Source organism: Gorilla gorilla, chromosome 7 (assembly GCF_029281585.2).
Source record: "Gorilla gorilla gorilla isolate KB3781 chromosome 7, NHGRI_mGorGor1-v2.1_pri, whole genome shotgun sequence".
NCBI lineage: Eukaryota > Metazoa > Chordata > Mammalia > Primates > Hominidae > Gorilla > Gorilla gorilla.
Genome location: NC_073231.2, coordinates 128,097,751 through 128,121,356, shown reverse-complemented (window position 1 = coordinate 128,121,356; position 23,606 = coordinate 128,097,751).

Below are 23,606 nucleotides of genomic sequence, written 5' to 3'. Positions count from 1 at the left end.
AACAAAAGTAGACCAATGGGATTGGTCTAATGAAAAAGCTTCTCATAATAAACAAAACAATTAACAGAGTGAAGAGACAACCCACATACTAAGAGAAAATATTTGCAAATTATTTACTAGGTAAGGGACTCATATCAAAAATATATAAGGAAATAAAACACATAAATAACAAGAGAACAACTCTATGACAGTGAACACTCTATTTTCTGTAATTATTAATTATGATTTGATAGTTATTTTATTTTTGCTTTAGAACTTTTACATGGCATCAATGCATCACTTCCCTTTTCTCTTTTACTTGTTACATATAAACTGCTTTCTTTGAGGATATATTTATTTGACTTAACAGTTATTAAGCAAGTGACTTGTTACATTGTAAACAACTCAAAGGCCCCAGCTAGCATTTTATAGTCTACTCACTCTAAGAAAGGTGTAGGTTATCGCTTCTGCCTCTTAAAACCCGTAATTCCAGCCAATGCTCTGAGGAAAATCAGCTGTTAAGCTAACTCACAGCCTTTGCACCACATTTAAAGTATTAGAAGCTGGCTGTGGGTCTCTAGGAGAAAGACACTGACAATAGCTGCAATTCAGGTTGCTCCAGAAGTAATCAAGGCAGAAGTGCAAAGCACTGGCCTGCCATTTGTGTGAGTTTACCAAAAAACCCACATGGCCAAAATGCTAATAGGCTCCTGAGAGTGTTGACCTTCAAAAGATACAAAGCACTTTGTTAATTAACATAAATCTAGCTTAGAAAGCACATTTGGTATAATTGCCCTTCCAATTAAAATGAGATTTGTTTACTCGCACATTTTGTTTTTCAATTGTTCCTACCCTATTTTAGGAAAAGACCCCATTATGAAAGAAAACAAATTCTCAAGAATTCTCAGCTTCTCTTTTATGATGGCTGGCAAAGAGAAAGGCATCTGGATTCAAACAGTGATGATTTCTCCTAGCTTTACAATGTGTACAAATCTTACCCCCTGCACTCTGCTCCATCAGTTCAATTTAATTTGATTCAATTCAAACCAACAAATATTTTTAAGTAATATTAGAACCTGGGTATATGATAATTAATGGAACATATGCTGTCTTTACAGAAATTTCATTGTGTGCTAGGGCACTTTATCTGCATCCCCAGAATAAATTTATCCATAGATACATTTGTTTAGTATTTACTATTCAGTTATCTCTCTCCATGTTCTTTTCACATTTGGCATTACTGAAATAAACCATGTACTAAAAAACATGCCAAGCTAAACAAGTGAAACAGCATGCATTCTGAAATTTTTAGAGGTAGGAAGAACTTATTGAATGTTTTGGCAGTCAAGGAAGCCTCCTTTGAGAATGTGATTAAACTTTAAATAATGGGTCTGGGGAAGTAGTCACAATCCCTTTAAAGTAGGTAATGACAAAGTACTATTACTCTTGCAAATAACATGTAATCAGTAAGTCAGTAAATTGAGCATGGATGCATGCATGCATCCATGGGAAAATACAATTAAATAAATCAGTCAATAACTAAAATGTCAAGAAATTAAGATAATTTTGAGTATGCAGTAGTGGCATTTCTGCGGTTCTGGAACTAGTTCGGCTTAAACTTCTCTTCTGGTTCCAGCTGTTATGGGCTTAATGAAATCTAGGTTGCAAATGAGCTGTATTCACCAGGCCAGTCCCAACAGATTATTGTGCTACATTTTAGTTACAATAGTCACAAGAGTTCTAGTTACAATTCTTAAGAGTGTCAGATAATCCTTGCAAGCAGGGATTACAGGTTATTATATGCTATGTTCTTCATAGCACCAAATTCAATGCCTTGCTGACAGGTGATACTCTGTAAATGGCTACAGATTGATCAGTTAGTTGATTGGTGGATTGAAAGTGAGGAGCCAGTAGAGTGGTTGAACAGAGCTATGGTTTGAATGTGTTCCCCAAAGTTCATCTGTTGGAAATTCAATCTTCAGTACAATGTTGTTGACAGGTGGAACATTTAAGAGGTGATTAGGTCAGGAGGTCTCCATCCTCATGAATGGATTAATTGCAGGTGTGGGTTAGTTATTGATATGGCTAAGCTTTGTGTCCCCACCTAAATCCAATCTTGAATAATAGCCTCCATAATCCCCACGTGTCAAGGGAGAGACCAGGTGGAGGTAATCGAATCATAGGGGCAGTTTCCTTCTTGCTGTTCTTATGATAGTGAATTCTCACGAGATCTGATGGTTTTATAAGGGGCTCTTTCCCCTTCTCTCAGCACTTCTCCTTCCTGCCACCTTGTGAAAAAGGTTCTTGCTTCCCCTTCGCCTTCCGCCATGATTATGTTTCCTGAGGCCTCCACAGCCATGCTGAACTGTGAGTCAATTAAACCTCTTTCCTTTATAAATTACCCAGTCTCAGGTAGTTATTTATAGCAGTGTGAAAACAGACTAATGCAGTTATCTAGGGAGTGGGTTCATGATAAATGATGAGTTTGTTCCCATTCTCCTCTCCTCTCTGTCTTGTGAGCTCTGTTGCCCAGAGATAGAGGAGAAAAAAGAACAATTTTATTATTGAATGAGCGTTAAACCAGAATATGATGTGAACCACAGACACTTCACCAAGAGATTACAAAGATAGAAAGACAATATTATACAGCTGAGCAATTACAACTCATTACATACATGTTCTCAAGACAGATGATATGTGACCATTTGTCATACATGCTCATCCTAAATTCACCTTGTATTTGGGGTGATTCTGTGTGTTAGCCTTTATCACAGAAGGTAATTTTGGAAAGGGATTCCTACTGAAGTGAGCTTCTTACTCCCACAGAAGCTGGGAGGTAGGGTTTTTATCATCCTTGATGATTACATTTCAAAGAGGTGGTTCCCAAATCCCTGAGAAGGACATTCTTGGATCTTAAAGAAACTTATTTGGCTTTTAGAAATATTTACATACATTTCAAAAAGATAGAGAAAGACCATACAAATTTTCTAAAGTAAATGCTCTAAGAAAAGAGAATTGAAGGAAATCTCTTTGTTTTCAACGGGAGGAATTAGACCTCTTATTTTAAATGAGTATTTGCTTCTTCACTTATCAAGCATGCACTACACTTTATTATAATTGCCTGTTTACTTAGCTCTGTCTCTCCAGAGACTGTAAGATCCTTGGAGGCCAGCAAAATTCCTTGCTTATTTCTGTATTTTATTACCTAGAAGAGTTTCTGGCCCATAGCAGGTCTTCAAAAAAGTATTTGTTGATGGAAACGATAGAACTGCTTTACTTCATGTTGAATGGACTGTACAACTTGAAATTAACGTGGCTTTTTCTACTTCTAGAATCAGAAAGCTAGGAGGGGCCTTGGGGATCATTTGGTTCAATCCCTTCATATCTGAGGCTGTAGAGTTTAAACAGCTCAAATATATTAAAGCAAATATCAGAAAAAATAACTACTGACTAGCCTTCTTTACGTGCAAATCAGTGCCTTTACTTTGCCACACTGCCTTCCGCTGATACACCACATAAATAATCTTTGGGAAGTCTAATTTTCATAAATTTTGATTCAATATTTTTATCATCTTCCCTAAGTCTCTGCTAGAATTCTTTAAGGGATGAAGGCTTTGACCAGAGGGCTACTTAAAGCTTTTCCTTGATGCTCACATTTTATGAGTTCATACGCATAATGTGTTTTTGAAAAGTGCCTGGCATTACTAAGTGTTCAATAAATAATAGGCATTAATATTCTTGTATTTTATTTCTATTCTTGTTATACTAATGATTTAACTATTTTCCTGGCATATTGCTAGTACATGGTAAATGGCCAATAATGGTTAATTCTCTCTCTACCTGTATGGGATAAATATACTTCCAAGTCACAAAAGAACAAAGAAAAGATAAGAGAGCTCATTTCAAACAGCTAATAAATGGTACAGCTAGGAGTATTTTCTCCTTGCATATCACTTTAAAGATCATATTTTTCTAAAAATATACTATATTTATTTCAGTAGACTAGATAAAGTATGCATACAAGTATTCTAAAATGTTAAATAAACATGGAATGGACAACTGAGTGGGACAGAAAAGCTTACATGAAATAAAAGGAAAGGTTAAGTAAGCTAACCTAAACAGAGTACTTAATGAGAGACATTTGTGATAAACACATTCTCAGACAAAATCTCATTGAATTCTCAACATGCCCCTGTGAGAAGGGTAATATCTTTACATAATCCCAAACCAGAAATCCCTGGGGACAGACATTGATATGATTGGGCTGTATCCCCACCCAAATCTTAAATAGTAGCTCCTGTAATCCCCACATGTCTTGGGAGGGAGCTGATGGGAGGTAATCGAATCATGAGGGTGGGTATTTCCCGTGCTGTTCTTGTGATAGTGAATAAATCTCATGAGATCGGATGGTTTTATAAAGGGGAATTCCCCTGCACATGCTCTCTCTTACCTGCTGCCATGTAAGAGGTAAGTTTGGTCCTCCTTTGCCGTCTGCCATGATTGTGAGGCCCCCCAGCTATGTGGAACTGTGTCCATTAAACCTCTTTCCTTTATAAATTATCCAGTTGCAGTTATGTCTTTATTAGCAGTGTAAGAATGGACTAATACAGATACATTATGAAATGTGGAATGTTACCTTTAGAAAGGTAATAGAGTGCATTTATCACTGTGTGTGCATCAATCAGCATATCAGGCTGTACCCATTAAATACGTTAATATTTATGCAGGTAAAACGTATGAATAGTCATACTAAGTAAGTATAAGTTTATTGTTGAGCACAACAGTGTGAACTAGTTATTAATCCCAGGGGAGAACTCCAAACACTTCTGACCATTGCATGTTGTGTCCAAACCACCAAGGAAAACACAACACAGTCAGGTACTGGATGGAACACTTTGCTTATACAGCAGGTCCTTAACCTCATTTTGTTCAGTGTTACTTCATTATAACCTTGAGATAACATTGATTCCCGACTGGGGTCACTGTCTGTGTGGAGTCTGCATGCTCTTTCCCTGTCTGTGTGGGTTTTCTCTGGGTCCTCTTGTTTCCTTTCCTGTCCCAAAGACGTGCAAATTAAGTTTACTGGTGTGTCTACATGGTCCCAGTGTGAGTGAGTGTAGGTGTGTATGTGTGTGTGCCCTGTGAGGGCATGGTGTCCTGGCCAAGATGGGTTTCCACCTTGTGCCCTGAGCTTTTAGGACTGGCTTCGCCTGCCCGCAATCATGAACTGGAATAATTGGGTAATTATCTTACTTGTTTTTTGTTGTTCTTTCTTAAATATATGCATAACTCACATTTATTTCAATGTTTGATATCAGAAGTGTTTTCATGTTTCTTTAGAAGTTTGGTGATGTTTTGTAACCAGAAATATGCCATAGGAACTTATCTTGTTTATATAAATTAGTCCATGGTAACGTTGGTATCCTTAGATGTCATTCTGCTTATTCATAGTTTCCAAGAACGTATTGAGAATGTTCAGTGAGTACTTACTGTGTAGAGGACAGACAGAGCAAGATTGGCTTCAATGATGTGTGTTGGTCCCCCATGACTAGGGTATCTCTCCTGGCAGAAGATGCAGTGCCTGCACCCCTCATACGCCTCAGTAGGACCCCAATCCCTCCCCTGTGGGGTCTGAAACACTGATGCCTGGGGGACTGTTTGGAGACCACAGACTCACAAGCTTAAGCAAAACAAGGGAACACTCATTGAGTCTGAAACACGGAAAGATATTTCCGCACAAAGTGATAAGCTTGGCATAGGCAGTGTGGGCTCTTTCTCTCTTGGTAAGGAAATGTTCCAGGCTCAAAGCCCATTCTTATGTAACTGAGCAGCAATCAGCAGAGGTTGAAAGACTGTGCAAGTGAGTCTGCCTTTTCCAAAAGTTATAAATAGTTTAAAGTCTTTTTTCTTTAAGTTCTAATGTCAGGACATGTTTGCTTTCAAATAAATCAGGAAAAACTGCTATGGTTTTTCTACTTCTTTTATTTTGTTGAAATTGTGGATCTATCATTTGAGTGTAAGAATACCACATTTTACAACACACTCAATAAGTGGCCACAAGTAAGAAGTGATAAATGTATTTGGGAGAATTTGAGTTTGTCATGGACAAAATATTAATTTCATTTTTTTCTGTAGAACAACTGGAGCAACAATAGTATAATCTTTGTTACGCCCATGAAACTGACATTACAAAGCAAATTATGTAGTTAAGACTCAGGATTCAGCCTTGTGTATGTTAACCTCAAGCTCATTCATGCATTCACAAGTAAGAAGCAAGAGCAATATCTGATACTTTCCATTAGAAACCTTCTCACTATATATTTTAAGTAGCATTTGAAACATCAATTTTCTTCTTTATATTCATTTCTGATCTCACATTTTTCTACCATGAACACGTTAAAAATTTTAAGGAAAAAAAAGTTATTATACAAGATGCTCATCTGTTTGTGATCCACCCTTCAACATACTCATTACTTTGGTGTTTTTTTTTTTTTTGGTTGATAACATTGCATTAATTTCTAAGATTTAGCATGCTATCTGTGCCATACATTCAAATGTGTAATAAAGTAAATCAACATTTTAGAAAGAAAAGCTGACCTAGCAGATCTATCAAGAGGCTTATTCTGCAGGTGAGGATAATAAACATGGAAAAATGTTGAGAGAAAGTGTTTTGACCAATGCTATATAGGGAGGTAAGAAACTTGGGTCCATGACCTGCCTCCTCCTCTAACTCTTCCCTTAGGTTTATTCACCCCTTAAGAGAACCAAGTCTCCATGTAAGTTCAGGTAGGACACATGACACAACTGGAGAAACTTCATTCAAAGCACATTAATCATACACCTACCATGTGCTAAGAGGTCACCAAAACCAATACTTGCTTCTATCCAAATAACCACACAGCCTCCTTACTAGGGTGTTACTCAGAGGCATCCTAGTGGCAACCTGTTCACAACTGAACTTAAGCATTTCTGCCATAATCCCTGCTTTCTTTGAGTCTCTTTCTCTGATAATGTTACTTCTATCTACCCACTTATTTAAGCCAAAAGCTGAGAGTCATCTTGACACTGCTTCTTCAACAACTTCCATAATCAATAATTAATTCATGGAAATTTATTGAATTCATCTCTTAAACATCTCTTAAATAGGTCCAAGTTTCTCTATCACTCTTGATACCACCCAAATCTGTCACCCATCATTTGTAATCAGGATAATGTAACAACCGGCTTATTATGTCTCCTTCTCGTATTTCTGTATTCCTTTAATCCTGTCCTCAATTTACTGCTGAAGTTCAATCAGAAAGGCAAAATAAGGTGTTTTGTTTAAATAATTAGTACTCCTTAATCACTTCTGAAGGCCGTTTAGAAAAACCTCTTAAAATTCTTAACCTTCTCAGCAAACTAACACAGGAACAGAAAACCAAACACCTCATGTTCTCACTCATAAGTGGGAGTTGAACAATGAGACACATGGACACAGGGAGGGGAACATCACATACTGGGGCCTGTTGCGGGGGTTGGGGGCTAGGGGAGGGATAGTATTAGGAGAAATACCTAATGTAGATGACAGGTTAATGAGTGTAACAAACCACCATGGCACGTGTATACCTGTGTAACAAACCTACACGTTCCACACATGTATTCCAGAACTTAAAATATAATAAAAAACAAATTTAAACAAAATTCTTAACCTTGCCTACATCTGGTTCTTCCTACCTTTTCAATTTATTTTAATAACTCTCTTCTCCTGGTTTACCATCTTAACTTTCTCTAATGATACTGCCTTTTTTTCTAATTATAGTATTTTCCATTTCTTTCTCTCTGCTTGGAATATTCTCTTCACTTCCAAATGCATCTTTTACCTTCTATTTATAATTCAGGTCTTGGCTCTTATAGCATTTCTTCAAGAATTGTTTCCTGTCCCTCCAATCATTCTGATTCCTATATTTTATGTTTTCTTTGTATTGTATATCTTCTTCCAGTAACATCACTCTTTTGCCAAGTAGGACTTTCATAATCCATATGATTGAGGTATGTCAATATGGAACATTCTTCAACTTTTTGCAACTAAAGTGAACTAGTTTTAAAGTCTTCATTTCATAAAACTTAAACCATTGACCTTATTAAATCAAGGCAACCTTTGGTTTAAATTCAAGTATATATAGGTTACTCTTTCTTCTTATGGTTAAATTCTCAGTCTCTAATATTTTTCTTTCCTTTTCCCTCAAGAGACATCTAGATTTGTGGGGGAAGAGTAGTGGTATGTGTCTAAACCAGGAGGTGTAAAAGTTTTCTCTAAAGGGTCAGATAGGATAGTAAATGGTATAGTTTGGAAGTCCCCTCCAAATCTCATGTTGAGATGTAATCTCCAGTGTTGGAGGTGGGGCCTGGTGGGAGGTGTTTGATCCTGGGGATGGATTCCTCATGAATGACTTGGATCATCCCCTTGGCAATAAGTGAGCTCGTACTCTGAGTTCACAGGAGATCTGATCCTTTAAACGTATGTGGCCCCTCCCTGCTAACTCTCTCCCTTGCTTCTGATTTCACAGTGTGATGTGGCTGCTTCCCCTTTACCTTCCATCAGAATTATAAGCTTCCTGAGGCCTCCCTAGAAGCTGAGCAGATGCCAGCATCATGCTTCCTATAAAGCCTGCAGAACCATGAACCAATTAAACCTCTTTTCTTTATAAATTACCCAGTCTCAGGTATTTCTTTATAGCAACGCAAGAATTGCCTAATACAGTAAATATTTGGCTTTGTGAGTCTCTGCCACAACTACTCAGCTCTGCCACTGCAGCCAGAAAGCAGTCATAGACAATACGTAAATGAGTAGGCATTGCTGTATAACAATAAACCTTTATTTGCAAAAAGAGGACATGGGCCAAATTTGACCCAGAGACTGCAGTTTGCTGATTCCTATTCTAGGCAATTATTGCCTTAGTACTTACTTCCTTTAAACTGAGATGCTACATATGCTTCCAGGTCTAATCTTTGTTGCATCGGAAATGATTCATGTCCCAGTTTTTAAATCACAGATTCTAGTTGTAGGATTCTAGCACTCTGCCACTTCGTCTTTCTAGTTATGGAGAATACTCTGACTTTCTCAGTCAAGTTATCACTTCTGAAAGCACGAAAAACAATTAGGTATTTTAGATATTTTCCCCTGCCACTTCAGAACCACCAAGTCTTTTGGGCTGTCTCAGGCTGTCACTCTAGAGTTGTTCTACACCACTATTCAAACTCTATTTTAGCCCTATCAGAAGTACAGAGTTTCTCAGCTTTTGGTGTATATCCTGGAAGTGGTAATAAGGTATAGGTGGTCCACAGTGCTGTCTAAGCTATCTTCTCATTTGTCTTTTTTTTCCCCCAGCTTCTATTTCTCCACTTAGTAAGATTTTTTCAATTTTCCATTTCAATAGATATTTGCATTTATTTCATCTCATCATGTATCATTTGTCTGAGTTATGGATTTCTTTTCATTACCTCCGTGCATGGAATCATTTTAAGCTCTCAGCCTTTTTAACAAAAATGATAATATTAATAACGTTTTGCACTAAAACCATGATTCTTGAATATCAGAAGATCACTTATTTTTAAAGCCAAGGTATATTTCAGTCTCAAAACTAGAAATATGACCCGTTTAGAAGATGCTTCTTTGGAAACCTAATGCTGCTGCCAGGATTGTGAAGAAAACATTCTGGATACAATGAAAGGCAGGAAAAATAAACTTCTATTATATATCAACCTGTTTTCCAGCTACTTACATTCTAAGTACTTATGGAATGCCTATAATCTCATAAAGATTTTAAGCTTTTAGGGTAGAGGCAGTATCTGCCTTGACCACTTCTGATATGGTGCCTAGAATATAGCAAGTGGTCAATAATATACAATTATTTGTAAATTGTCAGTCAATATCCAAATAAGATCATTAATTAGTCATTAATTTATGATCTCCTAGTGGTTGACATATTTAGTTGTTAATTATCTACTGCTTTACATTCGTTCTTTTTCAGTGGGACTTAATATCTGATTATCATTTCCTGAAATCATTTGCACAGGGCATCTGTATAGCATGCTTTATTCTAGTTACTTGTGTATGTGATCTCATTTCTGACAAGTAAGTCTTACCAGGTAAATGAGAAACCAGCCATAACCTTCTAAGTACCTCTTGTATGAAAGCCTTTAAAATTGCCCTGGCGAGAGTTCAAGAGATACAGACATTAAATGCAGTGCATGGCAGTAGAGAATAGAAGCCAAATGAGAATTTCAGACACGTTACTCCAAAGTCATTGAATACAATGAAAGAATGTGAAAGATTGGAGTTAATAGTGCTGGCTTCCTGGAAGAGTGAACATATAACTTAACCACAAAGGTTAGGAATAATTTGACAAATTCCAGTTAATTTTATAAATAAAGGTGAGGAGTCACCAGTCCCTAAAGAATGTTAAAAAATAGTGAGTGATATACAGTAATTAGAAAATAAAATGGCAATGTTAAACTTCAATGCAGGTATGTTTGCTGTATTAAGGGAAGATCTATTAGCATTGTAAATGGTTAGTAACACATAAAAGTAGAGTCTGGTAGCATCAATTCAGATAAACGTTTCTACAGTCAGCTCATTAGTACAAAAGCTTATGTAGTTAAAATAGTCCTTAAAATATATAAAGAGTCGTGATATTGGGGATTAACAAATTGCTTCCCAGTAAGTCCTATATAATTTCTGCAAAATTGTAGTAAGAAATTTTTTGCTTTTGTGTAGAGTGCTAGATGGAGTAGCTGTCTGGAGTTGAGAGTCCAAATTGCACAGAAACACACATATTTTAAAACTGGAATTATACTAATCTCACTAGTATTCTTCTCTTACCGAGAGGTACTTTGAATACCCCAAGCACAAACACTTCAAGTAGAATAACACATGGAAGCACCTTCTATGTTCTTTTCCTCCTCTAATTTGTTTTTTATTTTTAAAATTTAATTCATTGAATTATTAACTCTGATTATTTTTGTCAAGCATACTTACATGAATTCTAGTAGGTGAGAAACATGCATTTTGTGACTTTACAGTAGAAGTAGCTCAAATCTAGCTCAATAAACATTGTTCATGTGATCATATATGGAATATTCTGTTGTGTGTTCAGGATATAAATGACTTGAATTGTTAGCAGTACTTATAGGAAAGTTCTAATGTTTTACACCTGCTTATTATAGGTTTTAATGGTTTACTGAGTTTTACTGTAGACTAGGATGGGAGCCGTTGTTGCTCTGCTGTTCCCTGCAGATTGCCACTCTGGGCACCTGTTACGTTTCTGTTCCACCTTCCCTATTTACTGTCTATTGAGATTCCTGTTGTCAGCACCCCTGGGTAGTTTATAACAAAAGCATATCATTTCATAAATTCATTTTATGTGCACTCATCCACTGTATTCAATTACTAAACTGTCTCTGTATAACTGGCTGTTAATCCTCTTAAATAGTCTTTAAATTTTAGAATGGAGCTCACCAAAATTGCAATATTTAATCTCAATACTATTTGGATTATCTTTGAGTACTGGCCAAGCAATACTAAGAGGTCTGGCATATAGTTAATGAAATTAGCACTTTCATTTGATGTTGTCTAAGGGTTTTGATTTGCATTCCTCTGATGATTAGTGTTGTCGAGCACTTTTTCATACACCTGGAAAAGACAGAAATCCTAGCACATGCAATAACATGAATGAACCTGGAGGACATTGTGCTATGTGAAATATGCCGGACACAGAAAGACAGATACTGTATGATCTCACTTATATGTGATTCTAAAAATTGTGAACTTACAGAAGCAAAGAATAAAACAGTGTTTACCAAGGGTTAGGGGAAGAGAGAAATGGGGAGATATTGGTCAAAGGGTGAAAACTTTCAGTTAAAAGATGAAGTTCTGGGGAACTAACTTACAGCATATGTGGTAATAAATGTGTTAAATAATCTGATCATGATCATCATTATACAACCATCACATGGTATACCTTACATATATACAATATTTTTTGTCAACTAGTATTTTTTAAAACCAGCATTTCCTGAGACCTGAGTGTAATATATTACAATGTACATGCACTATAATTGCTAACAATGGTATAAATTCAACACAATTGCCTGCTCAGGGACATTTCTCCTTCGGAATCCCTGTCATTATGAAATAGAACATGTTTACCTCAGTGAAGTAAAAATAATGCAACTAGTGTATAGGATGTTATTAAGAATGTAGGAAAAGTAAACTTTGCTGATTAAAAATAATACCTGAATGCTTTAATTTTTAAACTTTCTAGTTTAGAAAAACGTTTTCTTAATTAAATATATATTTTTATGATTGTCATTTCAATCCTGGAAAATCTATTACTCTACAGATGTTTTTTTAGTGTTAAATCATGGCCTTTGGTGAAGTTCTATGACATGTAGTTGACAGTGGGAGCTTTTAGATTTTGAATATTTTCCTTTGTATATTTTTAAATATCCTGTCATCCCCTTGTGATCTTGTGGATAACTTTTCAGAGACTATCTCTGCTCACCGTTGGTATGTGTAAATGCTTGATCATTCCAAGTCTGAAGTCAACAACACTATAAACGTGACAGCTGAAGCCCTGCTGAGGGTCTTCATCCCAATGGGTCCAAACCTCAGCCAGAGTAACACAGTTGATTCTGCCAGACCCAGTGGCAATTCTTAGATTTTAATGTGTCAGCCATGGATAACGCTGACTGCAAGACAGTCATGCCTGGATGAGTGGGCATAGGACCACAGCGTTTTTACTTCGACCATCACAACTGAGCTAACAGATTCACAGGAGGCAACCAGGAGTGAATTGAGTGCAAATCTATGACATAATCTTATGAGGTATAAGACAGTTTCCAGCTTGTACAAAATATTCAAGCTTAGGAAAGGGGAAGAGAACTAACAATTTTTAAAGATATAAAATGTTCAAGTCTCATGTGAAGTGCTTTAGCTTCATTACGGTATGTGTGTGTATGTATTTTTCCCAGATGGATACGGTTTCAAAGCCAAGAAGTATAGCCTTATGTCTTTGACTTATACTTTATGGTTCTCCATTTTTATATATTTATAAAAAGAATATGGATCACTGTTTTTATATATTCAAAAAAAGAATGAAAAACACCTTTTACAAGACTTTTAACTAAATGTGTTGGCAATATTTTAGTGCTATGATGAAAAGTGAAGTCTCAAAACTCAGACTGTCTGGGTTGAAATCTTAGGTCTGTCACTCACAGTTTAGTAGCTTTCTGCTTCAGTTTGTAATATATATGGTAGGATGATTTTATACTTTAGTTTTTCAGGTACTGTCAGTTTATTATTGTTATCCTACAATAATTATTAAAAATACCAGTTTTTTACATAATATGACAAGAACTATTTCAGTACTAATTAAGAGTTATTGTAAGGATTAAATGAACAATAAGTGTAAAATATTTGAAAGTTGGCTGGCACATAGAAGTGTTCAACCAAAGTTTGCTATTAGTGTTCTGGTTTTGGTCCTGTGCCTGGGAGATAAGTATTACACATTATGCAGAATATAACTACGTCCTTCCTTAGTGAAAGTAGAACTAGAAGAAAACTGAGATTAAAAGATATTAAGTCCCTCACCTATAATCATATGCCTAGTAAGTATTACAGAAGAAGTACATTCATTTCTGTAACATTTGAAGCCTTGGGTTATTCTAAAAATATACCAAAGTTTTTCCAGCATGCAATTTAATTATTATAAAATGCTAATTCAAGAAATAATGAGAAGTTCTTAATTGGACAGAAAATTTTATATAAAAACGAAAGGGAGTAAGAAAGCAGAAATTTTCTTTCAAAGACACCTCAGACAGACACCTTAAAAACACGTACCTCCCTGAATCCCAGTATAGCCGTGAGAAGTTGATAATAGAGTTCCATAATTCCATAGCTAAAATTCTCAGTACTATATTGGTTTTAGAATTCAATAATTTTTATAGTATCAAAGGTAATATAATGCATATACTATATACTCCAGTAGGGTCTAGAATTCTCTTACAATCTCACTTTAATATTTAATCAGAATAATGTTTTACTCTTCATGTTCTGAGGGGTTAACATTTTAAAATGTGTTAAGTAGTTTAGGTAGGGATTTGCCTCAAAGGAGTTACAGACAGGTCAGGTTTTATTGATAAATAATGGAGGTAAAATTTACCTGATTTCAGAGCTCTTAGTATTTTACAATTAAAAAAAGTTACTGAACTTACATGCTCCTTACCGGAAGATATTCTATAGCATTCTCCATAAATGAGGGATTTTAGTAAAAATTATGAAGATGAACTTTGGAAGCTTGTGTCTATTGATATGGTTTTCATTATCATCTACTATTCTAGTTCTGACTTTTTTTTATTTTTATTTTATTTTATTTTTTGAGACGGAGTCTCACTTTGTCGCCCAGGTTGGAGTGCAGTGGTGTGATCTCGGTTCACTGCAAGCTCTGCCTCCCAGGTTCAAGCGATTCTCCTGCCTCAGCCTCCCAAGTAGCTGGGATTACAGGCATCTGCCACCATGCTTGGCTAATTTTTGTATTTTTAATAAAGATGGGGTTTTGCCATGTTGGCCAGGCTGGTCTCCAACTCCTGACCTCAGGTAATCCACCCGCCTCAGCCTCCCAACATGCTAGGATTACAGGTGTGAGCCACAGTGCCTGGCTCTGACTTTTCTTTTTGGCTATACCTAAAGATCCTTTCAAATCATTTTTGTTATGATTATCAAACTGAGAGCCATAAGATATTATATCTAGTTAAGGATAAATCCCAAGCCTTGGCTTAAATAATCTTGTAGCTTTTATAGTCTTTATGCACTTACAATTAATAGGAGTCATAGATTTGCTATATTGTATTAATATACCTACTTCTATTAGATTTTCAAGTAGAGTTTTAGAATAAAATATTTTTTCTTTATGCTAACCTGTTTTTATGAAAACAATTTTGCCACAAATTTGCAGAACATTTAAGATACCTGTCTATATTATTATAGATATATTTATCATATGTATAAAACAACTGAAGGTTTTGGATTCACCTCTCAACATATTCTATATTAACTTTGAATTTGTCTATGATATCATATTGGCTTTAAAATTTAGCTTGGTGATTGTGCCATAAATTTAAATATGTAATAAACCATGTTTAATATTTTAGAAGAACATGGGCAAAGAAACTTTTGAAAAAAAATTCTTCCAACTGATTAATTTTTTATCTAAGGAATCAAGAGATGGAAAAGTGTTGAGGGAAGATTATTTGTCCAATAACTATCTGACTTGCTACTTCTTTGTGGGTTATATGTTTCCATTTAACATTTCTTGCAACTGTGAAGTAATTCTCTTATTCTGAGGTTTTTAATAAAAAGGTTAGCTTCCCAGTATTATGCTCCTGGGAGTCTGAAATAAAAGCCACTTAGAAATTCTCTACCAAACTCCAGAGAAACTGCTACTAGGAATAGCTAATAAAATTTTTATGTAATTTGAACGTAATTAAAGGCCTTTGTCTTCTAGGAAATGAAAATTCCCTCTGACTATGGATAGGCATTAGGGGTACAATGATTTTTGCAGTGTGCCTCGAGGCGTCTAGAATGTTTGCTTAGAGAACTTCAGTTGGGTGTTAATGCTTCTAAAAGTACCATACATTAGAAATATCCTCCAATTCCACTTGTTTTTGCAAAGAGAAAGGGTGAAGGGGTAAGCAATTTCTGTACCTACTGATAATGGATTTATGTTCGCAAACCATTGAGAAGATTAGATACCCATGCTAGATTTTAAAAAGTCCACTGACTGTGTTTTTTCCTGAAATGTGGCATAATAGTAGCTGGGACTTAGAGAAATTCAAAGATATTCTCTTCGAATGAATCTTTGTGTTACAGCTAAATTATTTAACAGTTTCCCCTCAATAGCCTAAGCTCCCAGTTGCTGTTTGTCTCAGTCAAAATTCAGATATTTACCATACCCTTTAAGCTCCAAAAGATATACCAACTTTCCTTATATCAGATGTACACATTCAACTTTATGTCTATCAGACAAAATTGAGGAAATACTTTCTTCTGTTATTATCTTTAATCTTCAACACCAACCTCTCCATTTGTGCTCTTGATTTTTACTATTTTGAAGTGTTAAAGATTTTGATATTGTCTACTGTGTTTCTTTGTCTCAACTGGTACGTTCTTCATCATCTACATATGGCTTTCCCAGCTTGGATTCTGCTTTTAATTTTCTAATAATTTTCATCGATCTTTTCTAATACTATCAGGAACACCAAATTTATACTCCAAATAATCCATTAACTTAAATGCCTATTTCACTGGTCCTTGTGACTCTTGCTGAAGAGTCTCCTCTGAGGCTCACATAGATCAGTTTGTCCACGACAGTTCCAAATTCCACCTTTTAAAGTGGTGTAATTATCAACTGCATTTCACTTTTGCTTTCAGTCTGGATGATATTAAATAGCCAACCTAACCAAAAGTCATCCTGAATTCAGCATGCCCCCGAGTGAATTTGTCATCCATCTTCCAAACCTTCTTCTTTTGTCTTTTCCCCTTCAATGAATGGTGCCACCCTCCATCACCTGGCAATGGGAGACCTAGAGCTTATCCGTGACTTCTTGCTCACTCTCCTATGCAGAGCTCACTGCTCAGTGTCTTTTGCTGTTTTCTCTTCTCTTTTTCATCTGGGAACTCTATTACACCACTGATAGGAAAAGATCACTCTATGTATTCTCAAAGAACCCAGATCAAATCTGTTAGTATTAGCCAATTTACATTTAATGATGTTTTATGCACTTCCCTGCCACAAAGTAAGCCCGTGCATGGCACAAAAACTATAAAATTTATCAATTTTATCTAAAGCCCAGCTCCATCCTGATATTTGTGATGTTGCGAATAATGAATAAATATTTCTTGAAGGGAAATAAACATTAGTTTTTCCTGTTTCAATACCATCTATTTATTACATACATAGTAATTAAATTAATGTGTGTTATATATCAATTTTTATATATAAACCAATGTATTATATTCATCAATTTATATGTAAAAACAAATTATTTTTATGTCAACTATATTACATAATATAACATCAACTATATAACTTATAATTTATTACATTATATGATATAACTGATATATTAATACATTATTTTATAATATATTTATTGATAACCAGTTCAATTAAATATAATGTACATTAAACCCTACTGTTTTCTTAGCACTTGATGTTAAAATACTAGAGCATACCACCAAGCTACAGTGAAGTTATTGTCCTCACATTAGTATGATCAGTACATCAAACACCGTTTAACAAGTTTTTACATACCATGATAAACATCCTCCCCAAACTGCCATTCTTAGCTTGGGGAATGAACGTGTAGCTAAGGTAGAACATCCAGCTAAAAAAGGGACAAAAGCTGTTAACACATTTGAGGACTCTCATTGCAGAAAATAAAAGACATTTGGTTGGGAAGTCCACAACTCAGAGTAGAGCCTGAGAGGAAAACATATCACTCCCTAAATTTTGTGAGTCAAACATCAGACCAAAAAGGGGAAAAAAATTGCATAAAATCTGTGAAAGAGAATAGAGAATGAAAGGACATTTTAAAATACATTATTATTGTTATTTTCTATACTTTAAATATTTATTATATTGTTTCATTATGGATACACCATACTTATAATACAAATACATAACACCAAAGTCAAAAACATGATATTATCTTCTCCTTTACAAATACAAAGTTCAAATGATACGAGAAAGACAAAGACATTTGTGCCAAACAAATGTTTTTTGTTGAAGGCAAGTTTTTTAGTGAAGGCAAGTATTATCTCTGGGATTTTCAGTTCCAAAATTAAAATGTTGCTTCACCTGATTAACCCTGCCTTCTCTTCAAATCCCTGACAACCACTGATCTGTTTTTCATCTCTATAATTTCACCAGGACTTATTTTACATTGTGACGTTTGCAACATCTTATGATATAAGTATTTATTTGCTTTTTACTTTCCCCTTCTTCTAGAAAGAATGTCTAATCACAGCAGAGCCTTTATCTATGTTGTGCATTGCTGGATGTACTGTGCCTAGAAGAATAATGAACAAATAGGTGCCAAATAAGTATTTGTTGAAGGTTATAAATGTAAACTGTAAAGCAACATTTTGAAGTATTATCACAATTGTATAATTAAAGAGAATAAACAAATTACCCAATATCACATAGTTACTAAGTGCTGTAGCAAGAAGTTTAGCATCATCCAATGACTCAAAACATGATACTATTATTCATTATGGAATATTGCTTCCTAATGTAAATAGAGTTGGTCTTTATTATAGTCTTCAGTGAAACAGGTTTCTGCTAATTCACCTTTCCACATATCTCTGTAAAACACATGTACTCACAGTGGCTCACGCCTGTAATCCCAGCACTTTGGGAGGCCCAGGCGGGCGGATCACGAGGTCAGGAGATCGAGACCATCCTGGCTAACATGGTGAAACCCCGTCTCTACTAAAAAAAAAAAAAAAAAAAAAAAATTAGCCGGTCGTGATGGCTGGCGCCTGTGGTCCCAACTACTCGGGAGGCTGAGGCAGGAGAACGGCGTGAATCCTGGAGGCGGAGCTTGCAGTGAGCCAAGATTGCGCCACCGCTCTCCAGCCTGGGTGACAGTGCAAGACTCCGTCTCAAAAAAAAAAAAAAAAAAAATACTAGGTCGAGAGTTTATTTTTATTTTTAAAATTGCATACATTTCTACTTCTTCTCCTCAATAAAACTGAGTTTACTGAACCTAAGTAGTTAGTGTGGTTCTGATAATATTATCTAAAAGTTACGGAATAAAGAGAGAAGACAAACTTCAAGAAACACAGGAAAAAGATTATGTGGCACACAAGAAATTGACAATGATTTTTTTTCCTTGAAACTGTTTGAAAGAAGCAAGTTCTTTTTTCATTATAGATTGCAAAACCTTCAAAGTGAAAGTAATTTGAAACACACATTGAAGACACTAATGAGAAAAAAACTGTAACAAGCATTCATTGACCCACATTACCCCAAAATTATTTCATATTCTCACATCATTTCATAATCCTACTTGGGAACAAAATAAATATAATTTCTTTGCTAGAACAACATGTGAATACAATTGGAAATGCACGTAGTTCTTTCCACATTATGAAGAATTTTCAGTTTTCATCCTGAGTTATTTGCAAATCCTGTGTGAAAGGCAATTACTAATATTATTCCCACTTTACAGGAGAGAAATTTAAGACTAAATGAGGTTAAATGGCAAATACAAATCAAATCTTATATAATACAAAGTTTCTTCCACAAACTTCTTCAAAGGAATTATTTTCTGGGTCTTCCTATGGCTCCTTGTTTATACCTTCCTTATATCACTGTGTTATATATTGTTTCATGTATATGTGAGTTTCTGAGCACAATTAGTCATAGCTGTCTACTTGGTACCTGGCACAATGTTTATTATACTCTAGCGTGATTTCTTTTTGAGTTAAGAATACTTCCAAGTCTTAGCTCACTGATTCCATTCTCATCCATTCATTTTCCCCCAAAATATTCAGAAAGTGCCATACATCCGTTCTACTGGGAGTAGAAGGAAGAAAACCGGCCTTCTTCAAATGTTTTACCTTTTTAATGTTTAGCTGCAATAATTTTATGTGGTGGAACCAAGCCCAAATGAGATGTGCAAGCAATGGTAGAAACATTATGGAGATTGCCTATGACTTCACACTGGAGTTATCCTGTATATTTAATGTATTCACTAAGGATCGGATTGAAATATAGGCTGTAATTTCATTGAATCATGTTCCTCAATTATCATCGCCTTAGATTTTGTCATCACAGTTATTCAGTTACCAGCTCATGAATTAAAAATGATTACAAAATCTTTTCTGTCAGTTGTGATTCTTCTCTTAGTATCTTTGCCATTCAGCAGCATAGGCAGGCTTTTACTAATGTGCCCCCTTAAAATTATGAAATAAAAGACATTTGAGAGGAAAGACCATATGAAATATTGGAAGAAAAAATGACAGATATTGGTGTTAATAAAACCAGTGCCATCACCTAACTTCCAAGGGAGCTTTTCTGAACTAATAAGTGACTCCTACAATTTCATTTTTAATAAATCTACATTGTGTAATTGTCACATACAATACCATCTCAGCCAGGTTATCTTTAGTAGTGTACTGATAGCATAGCATTTTTCCCTGTTTCCTAATAGGATTAATCACATGGCCAAAAAAGCTCATTATCACTGTCTGTATATTGGCTTGATATTTTTGGTTTTTGTGGCTTTTATCCTTTGATTGTTGGGCACACAATTTATTTTTATTGATTTTCTTCTTGATAATGAAGAAACTCTAAAGCATCACTATTTTTTCTTACTTCAATATGCAGATTCTCTCTAACATCTTCATTTCCTCTTAAATGAGCCATCTTCTTCATTTTCTTTAATGTTTTACCCAACTTGCCAGATACAGTCAAAGGACAGACTCTGATGACGTCTTTTCTGAGGAGAGGCAAAGACAGTGAAATGGAGTAGGAGGCCAATCCAAAACAGGATAAGAAGTTACAGAGACCTTGATTCCTTTAGTGGTGAGACTTCTGCAGAACACCCTGAGCTTTCCAACTTAGCAGGAATGACTCTGGAGAGAACTAAGGTCGTTTTTTCTCCCTCAACAGTTAACTTACCTACATTTTATTTTATTTTATTGATAGTTTATTGTTTATTCCTCTTATTATATTTGGAAGCAGCATTTCTGATATTTGGATTTTTAATTTTTAAGAGTAAGTGTATTAGTCCATTTTCATGCTGTTGATAAAGACATACCCAAGACTGGGCAATTTACAAAAGAAAGAGGTTTATTGGAATTATAGTTCCACGTGGCTGGGGAGGCCTTACAATCATGGCAGAAGGGAAGGAGGAGAAAGTCACATCTCACCTGGATGGCAGCAGGCAAAAAGAGCGTGTGCAGGGCAACTCCTGTTTTTAAAACCATCAGATCTCATGAGACCCATTCACTATGACAAGAACAGCATGGGAAAAACCTGCCCACATAATTCATTCATCTCCCACTAGGTCCCTCCCATAACACATGGGAATTATGGGAGCTACAAGATGAGATTTCACTGGGGACACAGAGCTAAACCATATCATTCCACCCATGGCCCCTCCCAAATCTCATATCTTTACATTTCAAAATTAATCATGCCTTCCCAATAGTCCCCCAAAGTCTCAACTCATTTCAGCATTAACTCAAAAGTCCACAGTCCAAAGTGTCATCCAAGACAAAGCAAGTCCTTTCTGTCTATGAGCCTCTAATATCAAAAGCAAGTTAGTTACTTCCTAGATACAATCAGGGTACAGGCATTGGGTAAGTACAGCCATTCCAAATGGGAGAAATTGACTAAAATGAAGGGGCTACAGGCCCCATGCAAGTCCAAAATCCAGTGGGACAGTCAAATCTTAAAGCTCCAAAATGATCTCCTTTGACTCCAGGTCTCATATCCAGGTCACGCTGATGTAAGAGGTAGCTTCCCACAGTCTTGGGCAGCTCCACCCCTCTGGCTTTGCAGGGTACAATCTCCCTCCCAGCTGCCTTCACAGGCTGTCATTGAGTGTCTGTGGCTTTTCCTAGCACATGGCACAAGCTGTCAGTGGATCTACCATTATGGGGTCTGGAGGATGGTGGCCTTCTTCTCACAGCTCCACTGGGCAGTGCCCCAGTGGGGACTCTGTGTGGGGGCTCCCACGTCACATTTCTCTTCTGCACTGCCCTAGTAGAGGTTCTCCATGAGGACCCAGCCCCTACAGCAAACTTCTGCCTGGGCATCCAGGTGTTTTCACATATCTTCTGAAATCTAGGTGGAGGTTCCAACCTCAATGCTTGATTTCTGTGCACTCACACGCTCAACACCACGTGGAAGCTGCCAAGGCTTGGCACCCTCTGAAGCCATGGCTGAAGCTCTATACTGGCCCCTTTCAGAAATGGCTGGAGTGGCTGGGAAGCAAGGCACCAAGTCCCTAGGCTACATACAGCACTGGGACCCTGGTCCCGGCCCACAAAACCACTTTTTCCTCCTAGGCCTTTGGGCCTGTGATGGGAATGGCTGCTGCAAAGGTCTCTGAGATACCCTGGAGACATTTTCCTCATTGTCTTGGTGGTTAACATTCGGCTCCTCATTACTTATGCAAATATCTGTAGCTGGCTTGAATTTTTCCTCAGAAAATGAGATTTTCTTTTCTATTGCATTGTCAGGCTGCAAATTTTCCAAGGTTTTATGCTGTATTTCCCTTTTGAAACTGAATGCCTTTAACAGCACCCAATCACCTCTTGAATGCTTTGCTGCTTAGAAATTTCTTCCACCAGATACCCTAAATCATCTCTCTTAAAGTTTCACAAATCTCTAAGGCAAGGGCAAAATGCTGCCAGTCTCTTTGCTAAAACATGAGTCGCCTTTGCTCCAGTTCCCAACAAGTTTCTTATCTCCATCTGAGACCACCTCAGCCTGGATTTCATTGTCCATATCATTATTAGCATTTTGGTCAAAGCCATTCAACAAATGTCTAGGGAGTTCCAAACTTTCCCACATTTTCCTGTCTTCTTCTGAGCCCTCCAAACTGTTTCAACCCCTGCCTGTTACCCAGTTCCAAAGTGGCTTCCACATTTTCTGGTACCTTTTCAGCAGCGCCCCACTCCTGGTACCAATGTACTGTATTAGTCTGTTTTCACGCCACTGATAAAGACATACCCAAGACTGGGCAATTTACAAAAGAAAGAGATTTATTGAACTTACAGTCCCACATGACTGGAGAGGCCTTGCAATCATGGCAGAAGGCACAGAGGAGCAAGTTACATCTTACGTGGATGGCAGCAGGCAAAAAGAGAGCTTGTGCAGGGCAACTCCCATTTTTAAAACCATAAGATCTCATGAGACCCATTCACTATCATGAGAAAAGTACAGGAAAAACCCACCCCCGTAATTCAGTCATTTCCCACCAGGTATCTCCCATAACACATGGGAATTATGGGAGCTACAAGATGAAATTTGGGTGAGGACACAGAGCCAAACCATATGAGTGAGAAAGAAGTTCCTAATGTTCAATAAACTATTGCCTCAATTTCTCCCCACATTTTAGAAACTACTGCCACCTTTATATTGTAAAGATCTTCCTATCTTGTCCTTAATGAAGTTCCAGCATATTTCTTGCAAGCTTCAGTTCCTCCAAATTATAGTCATTGCTCATTTAATCCCACTTTTCTTTTCCTGTAAGAAACATGCTGCCTATTATTTATTTCTCTGAGAGTGTGTGTGTGTGTGTGTGTGTGTATGTATGTGTGTGTGTGTGTGTTGTGGGGTATGTGTATGAGTAAGGAACTCAAGCTAAATTAAATTGACTTAATTGACTTAATGTTTAATTTATAGCATTGCTTAAATTTTTTAGATTTATACATTGAGTCCTTTCCTGTGCTTTTAAAAAATTCTAATAAGGAGATGAAGAGTGACCAGCCATCTCTGTTTATTAAAGTTTCAGCACCTAATCTTCACAAAGAAAACAAAAAAGTCTTCATAGAGAAACAGAAAGAAGAC